Below are 20,308 nucleotides of genomic sequence, written 5' to 3' on the forward strand. Positions count from 1 at the left end.
CGTTAAAACACTATTGAAAAATATATTTTTCCAAAAGAATGTGGCTTAAACAAGGGTTTATTCTTTAAAATAGAGAGTATCTCATTTTTAAAGAGTTCTTGAAAATTCTCTAAAATAGGTATTGGGTTTGACTCTCCAAATTTAGAGAGTCAAACACACTCTGTATAATTTAATGTACTCAAACTATTTGAACTTTCAATGTAAAAAATTACTCCATCTGTCCCATTTTATATAGGTTGATTTTGTTTTCCACATAAATCATGAAACCTTATTTATTGTAATTGAAAAATAAATTTTTACTAAAAACTTCACTACAACAAAATTGTGATTTTGCGACAATTTTTTTCACGAGATATAAAAAGTTGTTGCAATGAGTGATTTAACGCCACACATTTTTATGGTTTGTCATAAAGATTGTGGTGAAAAAATAAGTGTAAAAAAAAAATATATATATATATATATAATGCGACATAAAAATTTGTTGTGAAATGTGAAAAGTTGCGAGAAATAATAAAGATTGTCGCAAAATACATAAGGGAAGCAAGATGCAAAAATATTTTTTGGAAGGAAACTTATGGCGATAAAATTTTATTTCTTGCAACAGTGTTGTGATGCAATAGAGTGTACTTTTTGCGACAATGAACATTTATTGCTAAAAAATCTATAGATTGAGAAAAAATCGCTAAAAGAAAATTTATTTTTTTCAACGGACAAAAAAATGTTGTCATAGGTCTTTAACACCATTCACGTGTATGTCGCAAACTTTGATGTTGTCGTAAAGTGGAATGATACAACAACGTATAATGTACATTGTAAAAGGCCTCAAATGCAAGTTGTCATGTTTTTACGTCTTCGTCATCCGTTGTTTTTATTATATTTTACTAAATAATAAAAAATATCATAAATAACTTTTTAAAATTTTAAATAAAATGCGTTTTCTGATTGACATTTTGAGAAATTGTTTTTGAAAATGACAAATACATTTTTAGAAATTTTAAATTGACTCTCAAAATAAAAAACTGAAAATAAACCCAAAACTGAAACACAATCTAAACTAAACTAAACTTTTTGCAACATCCCTTAAATATTGGCAAGACCCATTAACCCCAATAAAAATCCATTAGCCCACCGCTATTCAAATGGGGAAATATATGGAAATAACATTTTCATAAGGTTTACTTTTCCAAAATGGCCCTTAGGCAATTTACATACCAAAAATGCCCTCCATTTGTATATTACATAACAAGGTATCATAATATAGAAATTTTCTAATTTAGTCCTTAAAATTAAATATTGGTTGAAATTTGATAAATTCTTATTTGATTTATTTGATTAATATTTTTATTTGATTTAGTTGATTTTTGTTCGTTCTAAGTAGCCTCCCTAATTGGTATCAAAGCCATAGAGATCATGGAAATTAAAATAAGAAAAATAGATAATTATTGGTATTTAGAAGAAGAAAAATGTAGTTATATATTTTTAAAACCTATTCATAATAAATTAAAAATAATGACTTTGAAATTAATTAAAGAACTTCCTAAAGAAATAAAAGAACAAATATTAGAAAAATTAATAATAGAAAAAATAAAATATATTTATACATATGAAAAAATTATTAATATATATGAAAATGAAGAAAATAATTTATATTATAAAGAAAAATATGAGTACAATTAATAATACACATCAAAAATTGAATAAATTACTTTTAAAAATGGATAAAACACAAGAAGAAATAAGAAATATAATGTTAATATCAAAAGGAATGAGAATACCAAATAATAGACAATTAACAAAATTAAAATGTGAAAGACTAAAACTTGAGAGCAAATATTTTACTATAGTAAAAGAAGAATTAGTAGATCCAAATATAGTTGAGAGAAGATTTGGAAAAATTATAGATAAAAAGGAAGATAAAAGATGCAAATTAACCTGCGAGTTAGAAATAAGAAAAAATTAAAATGTCAATAAGTGAATATATGGAAGAATTAAAATCATTAATAAAAATGTTAATAAATGATGCATAAGATTTGAGAAATGAAGTAAAAGAAATAAAAAACGATATAAATATATTAAAAATTGAAATTAGGGAATTAAAAGAAAATAATAGGAATAAAGATAAGAAAATAGATAAAAAAAAACTTATAGAAAAAGAAATGACTTGAATAGGAAAGAAATATATAGAAAAAGAAAATATAGTAATAGAAACAAGGAGTATGGATGATGAGTTTAGAAAGAATAAATTACCAAAAATATTAGAAGAAGAAGAAGAAGAATCTAGAGAAAAATCATTAGGAAAATTAAAAGTAAAAGAAAAAGAAGATGAATAAAGAATTAGATTTCTTAATAGAAAATTTTGATGAATTAGGCTTAACTGATATAAGTGAATACCAAATTTTAATGAATATTGGAGGAGGACCTAATCCAGCAGGAACCTCTAAACAAAAATTACATGATACAGATGAAAGCTATGCACCTATATATAATAAACCATGTAGACAATTCTATAATAAAGTAAGAGATACACAACCACCTAAAGGAAATAAATATAAAGATAGGTTTGAATTAAATTATAATTATGATAAACCAATTAATCATGGAGGAGCAAAACTAGATTTAAATTGTAAAATAGTTACTAAAAAGCCTAATTAACTTGGGCAGACTCGATGATATTATTCTTTTTATATAACAAATATGACACATGGAAAAATACTAAAAGAAGAATAGATTTCTTAATAGCATCATTTGAAGGAGATGTTTAAAATTGGTGGGAAGAAATAAGCAATGATACAAAAACATTAATAAAAAGAAATGTACAAATAGAAATAATCAAATCAAATAGACAAGGTATAAAAAAATTAGTGGAATTTATTTTAGATGAATTTCTAGGAGAAAATTGGATAAAAAATGCTGAAAGAGAATCAAGAAGAGAAAAAGATAATGCTAGAATAAAATTAATAAATTTAACAATATGTGACATGTGTAAATTAAAGAATATACTTGTGAATTTAAAAATTATTATTATGTTCAATTTTATAGTAATGAAAATCAAGATGTATACCAAGACATGTATTATAATAAGTTACCAGGTTCATGGGGAATATATTTTAAAATAGAATTTGAAAAATATGTTAAAAATAATATTGGAATACCTAGAACTTTAGGTTCAATAATAAAATTTTTATTTGAAGGACTTGCGTATATATGTCAACAGAGACAATTAATGAAAAATCAGAAAAATTAACTAAAATATGTTGTGAAGATATGAAAACTCTTGTGCAATGTGGATGTAATCCTGAAAGAAGAGTTAATAAAAGAAAATATAAAAATAAAAAGTTTAAAAAATTTAAAAATTTTAATAAAAAAATATATAAAACCTTGAAGAAGGTATTATAAAAGAAAAAATAACTCATATAATCAACAGAAAAATAAGAAGTATAAGAAAAGTAAAAGTCAATGTAAATGTTGAAATTGTGGAGAGATATGTTATATAAGCCCTGATTGTGATAAGAAGAAAGTTAGAATATTACAAAAATAATATTTAGAAATAAAAGATGAATTAAGTAAATATTAGATATTGAAGAATACTATGATCAAGAAGTATATATAAGTGAAACAGAAGAAGATGAATCAGGATTTGAATAAAGAGATTGAAGAAATAGAAAGTAATAATATAAATATACAAGAATGTGAAAGAATAGAAAGATATGGATTAAAAACCACTTTTGACAATAACTAGTTTAGAAAATAGCAAAAATCATCATTATACTTAAAAATAGGAAAATGGGAAGTCTTTGATCGAATTTGGAAAAGAGAAAGAATAACAATAAATGAATATCACAAAATAGAAAAAATCATAGATGTAAGAACAACTTATGGGCAACATAAATTAAATCTTTTAACAAGAAATGCAGTTGATGAACTATTAATAAAGATTAGTAAAAAATAAAGTGAAAAAATCCAATATATTCATTTAGCAGGAATATAAATAATGTTTAAATCACTATTTAGGGAAAGGATAGATTCATCATTAACTATAAATTTACATGATGGAAGAATAATAAATTTAAAAGATAGCCATTTAGGAACAATAGAATGAAATTTAGCATATCAAAAAATTATGTTTACATGTTATCCAAAATATTGTGTATCATTAAAAGATAGAAATTTTAATAAAGTTTTAGGACTACATTTCAAACTTCATAGAGATGATATTATGCAACCAGGTGATCAAATTATGACTATAGAATATAGAGTTTTATACACATTTACCAATTCTAATTATGAGAATATTTATTCCAATAAACAATATATTGAAGTTCATAAAGAATGTAAAGATATTAGTAAAATAATAGAACCAAATACACAAATAAGTTTAATTCCAGAAGAATATGAATTTAGTATAGCAAAAAATAAACCTAAAATAACATAATTAAATGAAGGAGAATGTTCTAATAACATAACATTTAAGGATGAAAAATTAATTAAAAGATCAAAAAGTTTTAAAATACCTAATAAAAATCAGTTAGAAGAAATCAACAAAATAAAAAAGTAAAATTGTATAGGAATGCTGAAAACATGAAAATAAAAGGAGAATATTATAATGAAAGAAAAAATATAAATGTACCAAATATATTAATAGATACAGGAGCTAGTAAATGTCATATAACTTCGATTAGCAACAAAGGACTAATAACTCAAAAAACTGAACCATATAAGTATGTAAATTTTGATGGACAAGTATATATAACAGATTTGAAAGTTAAGGTACCAATAAAAATAGGAGGAATAGATCTAATAGTACCATGTTACATAGATAGAAGTATGGATATAAACCCTCATATACTTTTAGGAATGATATTTCTAAACGGATTAGAAGATTATAGTATAAAAATAGAAGGATTCATAATGGACAAACTACATTATGTAGAAAGAATTACATGAATAATCAGATAAGTTTCCCATTAGTTGTGTATATATAAATTACTATTGTAGAAACGAATATAACAACTTGTGCTTTAATATATACATGAAGTGATATAACAATATTTAAAAGTTTTTTAATAAAATCATGGAATAATAATAGTAATATAAAAATAGCTAGTGTTACAGGAGAAAGTACTCAAATAATTAATAGTGCTGATAAATTTAATATAATTCTTGGAAATAAATAGGTAACAATAAATAAAATTTATAAATATGATATATTATTAGGAAATGATTTCATACAACAGTTTCAATATTATAAACAAAATAATTATATGATAACGTTACAAACTCCTTGTGGACATTTATTAAAAATTTCTAGAGAATTTAAACCTTATAGAGTTCAGCCAGCCCAACGTGGTGATAAATGGGAGAAAAAACCAAACCTTAATAATGAAATAAAAAATAAAAGAATATTATATAAAAATCATTGAATATAGAAAAAATCATTGAACAATTAGAAAATGTTTATGGAGAAAATCCATTATTATTTTGGAAACCACATCACCCAAAAGTTAAAATAGAATTAACAGAAAATGTTATAATAAGAGTAAGACCAATGATATATACAATAGAAGATACACAAGAATTTAAAAATCAGATAAAAGAATTATTAGAACAAAAACTTATTAGACCTAGTAATGGACCTCATAGTAGTCTAGCCTTTATGGATATGAAACACTCTGAACAAATTAGAGGAAAAGATAGAATGGTTATAAATTATAAAGAATTAAACAAGTATACTAAATTTGATAGTTACTTCCTACTAAATAAGCAAGTACTAATAAATCTTGTAAGAGGAAAACAATATTATTTTAAATTTGATTGTAAATCAGGATTTTGGCAAGTAAAAATAGAAGAAGATAGTATACAATATACTGCATTTAGCACACCTCAAGGAAAATATGAATGATTAGTTATGCCATTTGGTTTGAAAAATGAACCACAAATATATCAAAGGAAGATGGATAATATATTTAAAAAGTTTAATGAATTTCTAATAGTTTATATTGATGATATATTAATATGTCCTAATAGTAAAGAAGAACATAGAAATCATTTAATCCAATTTATTAATGAATGTAAAAAAGAAGGAATTGTACTATCTAAAAAGAAATCTATAATAGAAAAACAAGAGATAGATTTTCTTAGATTATCAATAGATAAAAGAGGGATAAAATTACAAACTCATATATCCAAAAAGATAGAAAGTTTTTCAAATAAATTAGAATCCAATGAACAAATTCAAATTTTTTTAGGATGTTTAAATTATGCAGAAGGGTTTATTGAAAATCCTTCTAAAAAAAGACATAAAATTCAAGTTTTACTTAGAAAAACAAATACTAAGGGATGAAATGAAAAACATACAGAAATAGTTAAATCATTAAAGAAGAATGCAAAAATTTATCAAAATTAAGATTACCAGATGAAAAAGATAATTTAATTGTTAATACTGATGCCTTAGATAAATATTGAGCAGCAATATTAAAAACAGATTTTAATGAAATTTGTAGATACTCTAGTGGAACCTTTAATCAAGCAGAGATAAATTATACTACTCATGAAAAAGAATTATTAGAAATTATTAGAAGAATAAAAAAGTTCTCATTGTTTTTATTATCCAAAAAATTTATTGTTGAAACTGATAATTCTCAAGTTGCAGGATTAGTCAGAAATAAGTTACCCTTAGAACCACAATACAGAAGACTTCATAGATGGCAAGCTTATTTAACATTTTATAATTTTGATATAGTCCATATTAAAGGAGTTAATAATTTTCTTGCAATTTTTCTCAGCAGAAACATAGAATTTGCTAATGGATAAAGCCAAGGCCATGGAGTTATATCAATCTATTATACATATACAAGAAATGACAAATTTTCTTAAAAAAGAATCTGAAGATATAAGTTCTGGAGTAACCCAGATCTCAGACATGTTCAACTCAAATATGAAAATATTGTTAAATATCACTACAGAGCATCATAAATATGCCATAGAACTCAAAAATCAAGTTGATGCTATTGCAGCACAACTAAAAAATATACTATTTGAAACAGATATACCAAAGAGTTCAGAAATGAGTTTTCCAAATTAAAACCAAACAGGGACAACTGGAAGTAGCAGTAGACCCAGACGTGACAACATATCAACTGATAATAAAGGAAATTCCATTTCTGTATCATCAACCAAGAAAGTTATGATACATAGAGATAAAAGAGATACCAAAACAATCAGCATCATAAACCAAAAAGATAAATTCCCTTTAGATCGAAACGAAGAAAAATATGTCGAAATAGTCAAAATTGCTTACGAAATAAAAATAAGTGATTCATATTTCATTTCTCCGAAAAATAATGTTTACCCCAGAATAACAACCATGGAAGGAGGTGGCTCTTCATTTATAAAAATCATGACAGACTATAGATTCATGGATTTGATTTATCTAAAAAAAGATTTTATTGAAATTTCAAAGTTTGATGATATATTCATTAAGGAAGTATCCAGATTTGCTAAGGGAAGGAAGATATTTTTAAAATTCTATTCAATCAGTCCAGAATATGATGAAATTATTTACTATCCAGTTGAACACATAATCTCAATTGGATATGTTGCAGCCAATTTCCAAATTGATGTTACAGAGAATAATAGAAAAGTCCCAACAGTGACAAAATTATGGATCAGACATAGAAGAGCACTTGGAATTAAAGCTATTTACAACATTGTCAAAATTTTGTTTGATAAAAAAATCTCGTGCCTGTGCTAATATGAAAATTGGATGTTGGTATCCAATGGGGGATATGCAAAATCAGAAATTTTAAAAGATAATATTACAAGATTTGATATACATCAATTTTTAGGATATCCTACCACTATAAAAGAATCTTGTCAGTTAAGGGAGTGCCCCAGCTGCATGTGAAGAAATGAAAGAAGAAGACAAAGCACATGTTGACAAAGGTGTATGAAGGACAATAATACTACATCTGAAGACATTGAAGATAAAAAGCAATAATAGAAAAAGATGCTCTTTGGATAGAAACGTTGAACCAACATGTGAAGATGTAGGCCCAAGGAGGAAAACAGAGAGGCAAAAGTGTCTTTACTGATGTAATCAATGATGTAATAGAGTCTTAAAAACTTGTATAAATAGAGACATTACCACAGAAGAATATCAGATCATCTTATCCTGAATTATCGAGTTGCAAGCAATAGCCCATTCTCAGTTTGAAAAATCATTTTTTCTGGAAATCCCTTTGTACCAAATTGAAGCCTTGTATCAATAGAAATAAAATTCCAATATTTTGATATCAATATGAGTTTCTAAATCTTTTTCCTATAGATTCTTGAAGGATCTAATAAAAAGTTATCTTCTTATTTTAGCAAAAAGAGTGTTTTCTTTAACAGAAGTATAGAATTTTATTCTTTAGAAGTTGATACAGTGAGAGCAAGTCGTTGAAATGTAACAATTCCGTGAAGTCAGGAGGCCGTTAAAGAAAGCAGTTTACAAATTCAGAGCTCGAAGATCACTCGTTCTAAGAATACAAGTCTAAATCAAACCTAAGGTAAAACTATTAAACTTTTGCTAAAATTAGAATGAATCTTTTTAAGATTTTAAAAGAATCGCATGGACAATTGCATGATGATTATTTTGATAAATGCCAATAAATACAGTTGAAGGATTAGATAATTTAATATAAAAAATGTTAGAAGAAATAAAGAATATTATATCTCAATTAAAAAATACAAATTTACCATTTGAAGAATATGGTACTTTAATTACAAAATATGATATGAATGTTGTAGATTATTCTTATTTATTAGATCGTAGAATGATTTTATATTCAAATATCCAAAATAAAGTAAATAGATGATAAAATATTTAAAAGATTATGACATATATTACAATATAGAAAGAATTATTTCATTAAAAATAATACAGACATCTCCATAAAAAGAATAGTAACAGCTCAAATAGAAAAAACTCGCATTCAAATGCCCATTACAATATCCTAAATCTTTCCAACTCTACAATCCCTCTTCTCATCCTCACGCCATTCTGAGAGGATGAAGTTATTGTCATGGTTGGGTCTCCATCCACACGCCTCTTCTCATAGTTACCTCTCTCCACTTAAATTCTTCACCTTCCTCTGATTTTGAGCCTTTTTTAACGCTTGCACAAAATTTAATAGGCTTTGGGTCCTTTTGCCTTCAAGGTATACCCACTTCCTTATTATTTATACAATTCTTATTACTTTCTTCCTTAGAAAAATCTTAATTGACAGTATTAGTTTTCGTTCACCGTGAAGATTGCAAGCATAGTGAACAGATTTCTCATCTTGTACCGGACAGATTATAGAAGGGTTTGAATTCATTTTGTAAGTCGTCTATTATTCTTCTGCAGTGATTTAGTTGGGAAATAGAAATTTCTATTGTTTATATATTATTGTTTTTTAAAAAGGAGAATTTTTCGATGCTAGTATTCAACTGTTAATAGATGGAAATAATTGTGTCAGTGTAAGAATTCCTTTGTACGGTTTCTTTATCCAATTTCTCATTTACAACGATGGTCTATATTAATTTATATGAAAATAAGTCAAGAATAACCTAATGTTTTGAAACAGCCGCAAGGCGCAAGGTTTGAATAGTACCAGAATAAGCTTAGAAACGTGCCTGCTTTAGTCCTGTTGTAGACGCTGTAAATAAGTCTTGTTTCCTATAGACATCAGTACGTGTGCATAAAAGCAATGCAAATTTGTTCTCAACTTACTTGCATTTGGTTTCTCACTAAGTTTCCACGGTTATTTGATGGTAGATAGGATATTTAACCTAGTTTATATGAAAGTTTTGGGATTTTTTGGTGGTACCTATTATCGTTTATTGAAGAAACTAAAGGGTCACTAGTGTTTGGTTCTTCAGTTGACCACCATTTTCAATCATGATTATGTACAAAGCTATAAGTAAGGTATTTACAAGTTATAATCAATTGTTTGATGCATGATATATATATATTTTTTTTCATGGCCAACAGGTGGACTTTTCTAGGGAAAGTTTTATAAGCTTTAGGATTACGATGTTGTTATATGAATATTGTTTATTGAAGGAAACATTGTAAATTAACAATTTCGTGAAGATATAAAGCTGTATCTTCTCCAAGATGACCATTTTATATGCTCTTCAGTGGCAACTTGGTAGAAGGCAGTAATTTAGATCAATTTATTATTTTTTATGTGTTTTTCGTCAGATACTTAGGCTCGAAGACGTAGTGTTCTGCTCAACTGCAATTCTTGATATCCCTGATCCCATGTAAATAGTTAAAATTTCAATTTTTTGATAAATAGGAGGTCATATGGAGTATTTATGCTTCTATTTGAGTGCCCATCCAATCGGTGCAAATAGCGAAAGGGAACCTTATTCTCCAACTCGGAGCAATTAAGTTTTTGAAATTTCGGGAGGTTTTGCTTTAAGTTTTTTTATAACGATTTAAGAAAAAATACCATTTATGCATAGGAGTTTTGTTTACATGAATTTAACATTGATTTCCGGCCAAAATTCAAGCGCTAGCTGAACATATTTCGAAAGGTCATATTCCTCAATCGATGACTGTTCATTTTAGAGAACTTACCAGGAAGGTTGGTGATATTTGACTTTTCTACTTTCTTTCTAAAGGAACCATATCATAATTTGCATGTATAGCTACAAATTCTTGTTCATAGCATTTGGGGCTAGGCTGGATTCTTTATTATGCTGTATATTCTTTTTAAAGCATTGTTTTATTGAAATGCATATTTTCGAAATACAAAACTTGTCATTTTCTGAGTAACTCCACTGTATCAGAGCTAATTTCAAAAAGAGGAATAGTGGACTATGTAGTTACTGTTTTATTTGTTAGAGCAAAATTTTCTTGGTAGGTGCTTTTGATGGTTCCAGTACTCATTGCTGTTCTTGTACATGTTAATGTGTGTCCTACACATGCAATATAGCTTGTTTGCTTGTAGAGTTCTCTAATGCTCGAACTCTTCAAAAAAGTTGGAGTACTCGTGTCAAATATGATACGACATAGGTATGGGTATGAGATATGTGTTGGATTCTCCAGATTTCAATCGGATACTAAAACGTTTTTGTCGCTTCTTTTTTTTTTTCCTTCTCCTTTTCTTTCTTGTTTCTGCTATCTATAAATCTAACGTCACCTCTGAGAGAGTGGAGAAAGGCGATAGCGCTATATTTTCCCTTCTTCTTCTTATTTCTTTCCATTTTTTTTTTCTTTTCTTTCCTTCTTTTCCTCTCTGTATCAGTGGTATAAGGTTTTGTTTGTATAAAATGAAAAAGGGTTCCATATAATGTTACTTAGTGCTCTACTAAGTCAAAATGACAATCAAGTTCCTCATTTTCTTTTGTATATAACATTTAGTAATTAACTTTCCATAATTGAAAATTAAACCCCAAAATTCTGTTTTATTCATTTCAACCCCCTATTCAATACTCATTTGATTTTGATTTATTCAAAATGACATTTTGGATTAGTAAAAAAAATTGAAGTTTGAATGATGCACCCACATACCCATGTTCGAAATATGGACTCTTTTTGGACATGTCCCCGTATCTTACGTTTTAGAAAATAAACAATCCAACACTTAGATACATATCCGTACTCGATACTTGTACTTGAGTCCAAGCATCATAGGTAGAGTTAGTAAGACACAATTATCTCGTTTCAAATTTAAAGGACTATTAATTTTTCTACATTTGAACTTTGCCTTAAATTTTTAGTCACAGACAACTTGCGAGAAGTGAACCTAGATGTTATGTATCATCTACCTTTTTAATATGAGATATTTGACTTATTTTTTTGTATATAATATTTTATTGCTTTTTATATGTTTGTCGTCAACTAAGGTTGTGGAGTTTTCCTTACAAGAATCCTTATTTAACCAAATAAAAGATTGGGGGTAAGCTGAAAGTATATATTTGAGTCAAGAAGGTTATTTACTTGTGATAAGTGTATTTTTATGCACTCATTTAATTTACAAACATGACTAAATCGCGAGCAAAGTGTTTGAATTGTGGTTTAATTTCGTTTGATTTGTATGTTGTAGGCTATATTGATGGACATGTTGGAATCCACAAGAAAATATTCGAAAAGGGCCAAAACGAAGCAAAGTAAAAGTTCAAGGATCAAAGCGCAAATATCCAAAAGTTGAACTAAAAGACGAATCGGGAATGCAAAAGAGCTAAAGGGGGTGTATTCAATTGGGACTTTTGAAGACTTTTATGGATTTTTTTAAGTGATGACTTTTGTGGATTTAGTGGATCTTTTATACATTTGTATGGAATTAGTGGAAGTCTTTTTTAGACTTCTATGAATTTTCATTTTAAAACTTTTATAGACTTCTGTGGAATTTAAAAGATTTTTGAAGACTTTCATTTGAAATAGAATTCATGAAGATCTGGTGTGAAATTCTCACATATAGGGTGTTAGTTCCCACAATTCCCCTTCTTCTTCTCATATAATAAAAAAAATTTGAAAAAAATAATAATTTAAGACCTTAATTAAATAAATAATAATAAAAATTATTTATGATTCAATATTATTAGTATAGTAACTTTTAAAAATAAATAAAAATCAATATATTTAAATTTAATTATAATTTTTCATATAAACTTTTGTAATTTAATTAAAAAATAGATATTTTTCACAAAAAAAATGAATTAAAAAAGAAAAAAAAGTTACAAGAATCTAATTTAACTTTTCATAGAAAATTCAAAATAGAGATAAATAATATGAGAGAGAAAGAAAGATAAATGAAATATAATCAATTAAAAAAAAAAATTTAATCATACATGTCCATAGAAGGTTAAAGGAAAGAAAATTTAATTTTTTGTTTTTAATTTTTTTGGTGAAAGTCTCACAAAATTTCGTGATTAATGAGAGACAAATTTTAAAATTTTATATGAGTATTTTCTGCTTAAAAGTTAGTACTCTAGAGACTTTTATAAAAGTTTCTAGAAGTCATTAAAATTTGAATACCCTAAGACTTATAGAAATTTCTAAAAAATTTTAATTGAATACACCGTAACTTTTAGAGACTTTTTAAAAGTTTTTAAAAGTCTCAATTGAATACATCGTGACTTTTAGAGAGTCTTAAAAAGTCTCAATTGAATACCCATGAACTTTTTAAATCTTAAAAAACCATTAAAAGTATCAATTGAATACACCCCCCTAAGTATTAACTCGGTGGTAATGCGGGATGATCAGAGGAAGAAACACAAGAAAAAGGACCAGAATGAAGAAAAACAAAAACCTAGGGACTAAAATATAATTATCCAAATGATGAACCGAGTGAGTAATCGAGGATTTGATTGAACCAAGTACCAATTGGAGACTGATATTGGTTGATGAAATTAGAAGAATGAAGAAATGAGGTCAAAATGGAAGAAAATAAAGCTTGAGGATCAAAATGGACATTTTTGAATGAACTACTACTATGCGACCACATAGTAGTACTTCCATCCGTTCGCATGGAAGGTGACCAAAACTTTTTCAAGCCAAAATTTTCTTCTATGCGGTCACATAGACAAAATTCAGGGACCAATGCTGCAGTTTCCAGTTTTCGTTAAAACTCTTTTGGAACTCGATTGGGATGTGATATAAAAACCTAGAATCGTCAAATTTCGGGGCAAAAAACACATCTTGGAGGAGATTTTGAGCGAGAGTAACGAAGGATTTCACGAAGATCATCGAGATTGCACGCAAATTTATAACCCAGTGATGTTTTATCTTCAAGAAAATATGTATTATGTTATTTTCTCCATATTAGGATAAATATTTTTGTACTAGGAGATCGATGAACCATGTGATGTGATCTTTGGATTTCTTACTTTGCAATTCGACATTAAAACACGTATTTGATTTTTTGAATGATTTATATACATTAATTGACTTCCATAATGAAGTGCATGTAATTTGTGTTGCGTGGTGATTTATTTCTTGCATTCGAGAGAAAGGAAATAAATTTGATATGGTATAAATTATTGTAGGGTCCGATGGAGGATAGAGATATACCCCTAAACTTTGCATAAATCTTTAAGTGCTCATAAAACCACATTCTTTCTTATACATATGCATCCGTCATAGAGATATAGACTCGTGGTATATGATAATAGGCTTAATGCTGCTTGAGAGAGAGTATTTGATAGATTTAGGAGCACTGATTTTTCAATAATTCAATTGTGTTGTCATATTGAAAAACTAGGGTTTAAGGTGATCATTGCATGGAAATTCGTGATCCAAGTGCATTTAATTTTCATTGAATAAAATCAATTTGCGTTCCAACCATTTACTTGGCATTTTAGTTCGTTAAGACATCATTTGCATATTTAGTTCATTCCAATCATCACAATTGCATATTTAGGATTTTCTTAGGGAGAAAAATTCATTTTGGATAAATTGATTTCGGTTAAGGCTACGTTAGATAAAATTGAACTACTCAATCTCTGTGAGACGATATTCGGAACTCTAAATTTTACTTTATTACTTGTTACGAACCGTACACTTGCGGTGTTTTAAATCGAAAGAGTAAATTCATGAACAGCTTGTTCCATGAATTATTCGTTATTTCTTCGGTCTTTCTAGTTTTATTTTCTTCTTTTTAGGTATGGAGAACCACACTAATTAGTACGATTATAAAGTATAATTTATTTGTATTGGTTTTAATTTCGGAGGTAACCAAGTTTGTAAACAATACTTTGGCCTTAATCTATTTTGCCGACAATAATATGAATTTTTTTATATATATTTCGAAATCATTTACATTTTAATAATTGTACATTGAAGTATTCTTTTTATAAAGTCATGAGCTATTTTTAATAAAGTATGTTACATTTTCAAATTAATATGTACCGTAGTTACAATTCTATTACAATAGAAGAAATTGAAAATTATATATTTATAATATATTCTATGATGTGCATAAATAAAGATGAGATAAATTAGGCAACAATTGTACGTCGTTGATAGATTAAGATATATTATGCAACATATCAAACGCATTTTAAATCATATTTCGCGACAAACATGATTTGTTATTAAAGATATATTACCACAAGTATGTGTTGTAAAATAGAATAGGCAACAAAAGTTATGCCTTTAAAATAATATTAGCAACAAATATCTTTCTTGCAAAATTTTTTATTGGAATAATTGTTGCGGCAATTTGACTTGTCGCCCTTTTAATTTTTTTTCTCGACAAATATGTGTTGTGACGACATTTAGGGGACAAATATCTTGTTGCTATTTTGTACCTTTAGCGTCAAACAAATAGTGTTGCGAGTTTATTAATGCGATGAATGAGTGAAAGTTGTTGTAGAAAACATTCCCTAAGCCATATACCACAACAATGCCCGCAACAAACATTTTGTTGTCGCTAAATTACTTTTGCAATAAAATCTCAATTTTTGCAAAAATATTTTTTTAATCGCGAAATCAATTATTTTTTGTACAATTAAGTGGAAATATTAGTAATAACTATACAAATTAAATAAAGGTATATTAGTAAGTTAACAAAACAAAGCATTATCAATAAAGAAAATTGATTATATAACTCGGACAAGAAAATAAGAAAAGTCAATTTATATAAATAAGACGGATGGAGTAATTTAATAATTTGAAGGAAGCTAGTAAAAATAAAAGATAGAGAAAAATAATAAATGCTTTTTGGTAGTAGTAAAATTAAATGATAATAATAAAGAGTCTCTTGGAGCACTAATTTTTTTGTTCTCTAAATTTATAGATGCTTTCTAGATTGTTAAATATTTTTTTTTAAGAATAGAGAGTCTCTAAATGAAACATAAGATATCACATTCAATAAGATCCACGTAAATTGATCATCTCGTGCAAAAAGAAGCCCCCTCATACTACAAGTACTTTGACATCCTTCGAAGAGAAAGAAAACAATAGTCTGGAGACCTTTGCGGCCTCAACATTGTTGAAAATATTACTGCATAAAAATTATACTCCATTATCTATCGGATGGAGTTTTTACTTAGCGAAATCAAGAAAAGGGCATGAAATTGAGCAAAATAAAAACTCGCCGAAGTGTTAAAAAATGTAAAAATAAGGATATGAAATTTAGCGGAGTATGCGAATGTAAATTTCCTCAAAACATATTTGAACATCTGCACTAAAGTTAACATGATCAAATAGACACCTGTCTCCCAAAATACAATGTTACTATTGAAATTAGTAAAGTACAATATTATTTTGGTGGGGGCAAATCGGAGCATGACCGTACTGCTATAGACCAGATTATATCAACAGTAAAATAATAAATCCTCAAATTCGAAAATAATATAAAAATTTAGAGAAAGAAAGAATTAGAAATAATTTTTTTGAAATTCATTTGAATTAAATAAATCAGAATTAGGAGAGTCCTCTTTGTAGATTTCAATGTATCTTTTTTAGATGGTAGCATCTTTTGACACAAATTTATTTTAACCATTAAATTCCACTATTTATAATTGGGACATGATCTAGTCATCTAGATTTCACCCTATCGACATATATTGTGTCTTTTTTATATTTTTTTAGCTCGAAGAGTCGCACTCAATTATCGTGTCTATTGTTCGAACGTTCTAATCACGGTGGATTCCAGTAAAGGCGCCATACGTGTTCATCTTGAAAATCTGGAGAGTACATACTAGATTGAGATACTAAAAAAAAGGTTGAACCCCAATTTTGAAGATTCCCACGGCCCCGCCCCGCCCTTAGAGTTTTGTGAGGGAGGTAAATCGCGGGATGTATCCCAGCAGGCCATGAAACAAGAGCTGCCTGTATACTGCGCCTACAAGGAATCCAATTTCATATATCAGGAATCGAACCCCACACTGCGGCTGTCAGCAAGGCGTGAGATAACCTCACTCCTGCCCTTTGCACCACTGGACTATGCCCCGGGGGCAGATTGAGATACTAGTTTGGTGACAGAGAGATTTTTTCGCAATGACAAAATTATAGGTTAAATGATTTTTGATATTTTTCGTTAATCACATTAGCAAATTTGTTAATCTAGAAGATAAAAGTAGGAGTATCTAAACTAAAATAAAAATTAACGCTTAGTGACTCATATATATATATATATATATATATATATGAGCAAAATGAAGCAACAAATTAAAAGCGTGCATATTCACTATTTTATCGTGGCATAAAGGATTGTCGAGCAGTCTTCTGACTTGAAATAAGAGATTCCAATAACCGAGCAGGAGGGAATCCAGGACCAAAGTCCAGCTAGGGCGGAGGTCGACTGTCAACGATCGTAATAGTCTGATCGTCTAGTAAAATTTGGTTTAAAAAAAAGTGCCAAGTACACACAGGAATTGAGCGGCCAACATCTTCTCAATTAAATTTTTTCCCTTACACTAGTTTCCTAACCATAAATTCCCAAATCAATAATCATAAGATTCATAACTCATGTCTCATAAATCATAAGTTTATAACTCAATATTTATAAGACTAATAAGTAATAACAATTAACACAATTTATAGACATGAGATAACAACATTCGTTATTATTTATTCAACAAATCAAGTAAAAATATCCAAAAAAAATAGAACAAAAACAATACCCAAAAATAAAAATAAAAAAGAAATAAAGTAGAACATAAACCACTCACCACTAGTCGGCAGTCACCAGGCGAAAATCGCTCCAGCAGTCTGCTAACCAGAACGGGAACTGAGAGGTCGGAAGTCTCGAAACCTCGGAACGACAGTCCAACTCGATAGAAGAAGAACCAGGCTTGAAGCTTTTGGACTTGGCTAATGGCTCATGGCTGGCGACGCGGTTGAACAGAATTAGAAACTAGGAAGGGAGTTAGGGAGGAAAAGGGTTTGCAAATTGCAAGCTCTTGGATTTGGGAATGAGAAATTGAGAGTCACACAAATCTGCCCAAAATTTTGTACACTTCATGGCAATGCTCACACGAGAAATGGAGCCCAAACGTTTTGGGCATTAAAAGTTGGAAAATACATAAAAACACAACACAAACACAATTATTTATTTTTTTTGTTTTTTTTGAGGCTTTAAAGAGGAGAAAAAGAAGCAGGAGGAGAAGAAGAAGAGGAGGAGGAGGAGGAGGAGGAGGCTGGAGAATCCAAAGTAACAATTGAAGACTCGTCCTTGATTCTTCGTTTTAATCCTTTATTCTCAAGATGCCAATTCCATTTTTTATGTCTTTGTATTTTATGAATATGATCGGCTAAATTTTAGTCAGGACGAATCCAATTTTAATGGTTTAGTAATTTCTATTTTTGGATTTTGACATTAATTATAGGAAAATTCTTGTGGTACATCAAACTTGGTACATAAGGGTGTTGGACACCTTCCATGTGAGGAGGGGGACACCCTTATGTACCAAGTTTGATATACCCATAGACCAACCCTTAATTATATCTCTTATGATTTTGTTTTCGTTTGATGAGTTCAATACTTTCCATAGAGTTCCCCCTCCTCCCAGTTATTTTTCTATCTTTTCTGAAATTCAGAAATAATAATTGATTCCATAAATCTATTGGCTGATCAACTTTGAAATGATTTGTGAATCACAATGAGACCGACATGAGAATTATGAGATCTCTAGAAATATGAACTTATATAATGGATACTTTCTATGATCTACGTGATTATTTGTGAATTTCCTAGATTTTAATGCATTTTTAATCATTATAGTTCATGTAGAGATATAGTGAATTTGTGTATAAAAGTAAGCTTGGCTTTATTTGAAAGAAATTGTCAAATAAACTAGGGATATTCAAGCCATTGCATGGTTATGTACTGTCAAAATCTAAAAAGTGAAATTGAAATAGATAAATTACGATGAAATTATGATGTCCAACATCTCGTTTTTATTGATTTTATGCAACACTCTACTCTTTTTTTTTTTTTAATAAATTTCTTAAAATTTTAGGTTCAACCACCAAAAAAAAAAGGAAAAAAGAACACATTTTATTTTTACAAGCTATTCATATAGGTTAGACTTAATTAAATTTGTTATTAATACACGCTCCTTTCAGGATCAAGAAACCCAAAAACCAATAATCTTTCTATTTCTTTCTTAACAACAAATAAACCACTAGAGCTGCAAACCATAAACGTAGCTGATAAGGTACTTGCTTTAAATTCAAAGTTCGAGTTGTTTACCTCAAAAAATTACCTCCAACACGACCAATAGATTCCAAGGCCTCTCATGTCCATATGAGCTTTTTCTTGCACACTTAGACAAATGATTAGCCACACGTCACCTCCTCTGATGGGGTAGAGTTGGCTACGCGCACTCCGACGATCAAATCAGTAAGGGAAGCAAAAATATATGAGTATGCGAGAATTTTAGACGCGAGCCCTTATATAAAAAAGGGACCGGCTTCGGGGAGTAACAAATCAAACAATGATATGGTAAAAGTCAGTGTATGAAAGTCTAAACTTGCATTACCCTGAGATGGCATTAAGTGTGAGCTTTTATATATCGAAAGAGGAACAAATGAGAACCATTGGATAAAGGGAACGTGACTTCATTCTTGCGGCTGATGTCTCTTGTTGGAGACATCAATCAATCATAAGCATTAAATTCCAATACCATATTATTATCCAAAATGCCTAGTTTCTGACTTTAGACTTGACTCAGTAAGTTGGAAGGGGTGACGATGACTCTGAACTGTTATCAATTACGTACATTGATTGTTTGAGAGATCTTGTCCTGAATTCCCTCTTACAGCCCCTCCTCTCATTTGGCTTGATTCTTCTTCACGAGGTCTACTAGTGGGTGTTGGTAGACATATTGGCTCGACCACCCTAAAGGGGTTCGGCCTGGCAATGTTTTGTGTGCGGTTCCCACCATTGCTTGCTGCTAGGACATTGGAGGGGTCTTATGGATGAAGCGAAACACAAGTCATTATCCAAACTAGTCAAAGAGTCAAAAGATTATTACACCATGCAACTCTCTTGCCTCCATTGGATGAGTCTCTGAGAATTCGAGAGAATTGAATCACGGGGTGCACCTCACAATTCTGGGTGGAGGTGAAAAATAATGGGGGTGATGAGGTTTAGAATTGACATTGATTCGGAGATTACAAAAGGGTTCAGTTCTTGACTAATTTGGTTGCTTCATGGTGCAGTTCTTGATGAGGTTTTGAGTGTGAAAACTGAGAATTTGGTGGAAATGAATGTGGGGTTGAATAATAGGGTCTCTTCTAGGGTTAGCACTTGGTATAAGAGTAATGTTATTTAGTTCACTGGGCTTAACTCCAGTTTATGTAGGGCTAATACGGTATTAAGTGATA

The 20,308-nt window shown here is 28.9% G+C and overlaps 1 long non-coding RNA gene across 1 annotated transcript; it reads left to right on the forward strand.

Annotated features, from left to right (window-relative positions):
• The first annotated feature begins 8,965 nt into the window (after window positions 1-8,965).
• Window positions 8,966-12,369, forward strand: LOC111406309. The gene is made up of 3 exons (XR_002704988.1): window positions 8,966-9,197; window positions 9,291-9,359; window positions 12,078-12,369. It is a non-coding gene; the product is annotated as an uncharacterized LOC111406309 (long non-coding RNA).
• Window positions 12,370-20,308: the final 7,939 nt, after the last annotated feature.

The sequence above is a fragment of the Olea europaea genome, chromosome 12 (genome assembly GCF_002742605.1).
Source record: "Olea europaea var. sylvestris chromosome 12, O_europaea_v1, whole genome shotgun sequence".
In the NCBI taxonomy this organism is placed as follows: domain Eukaryota; kingdom Viridiplantae; phylum Streptophyta; class Magnoliopsida; order Lamiales; family Oleaceae; genus Olea; species Olea europaea.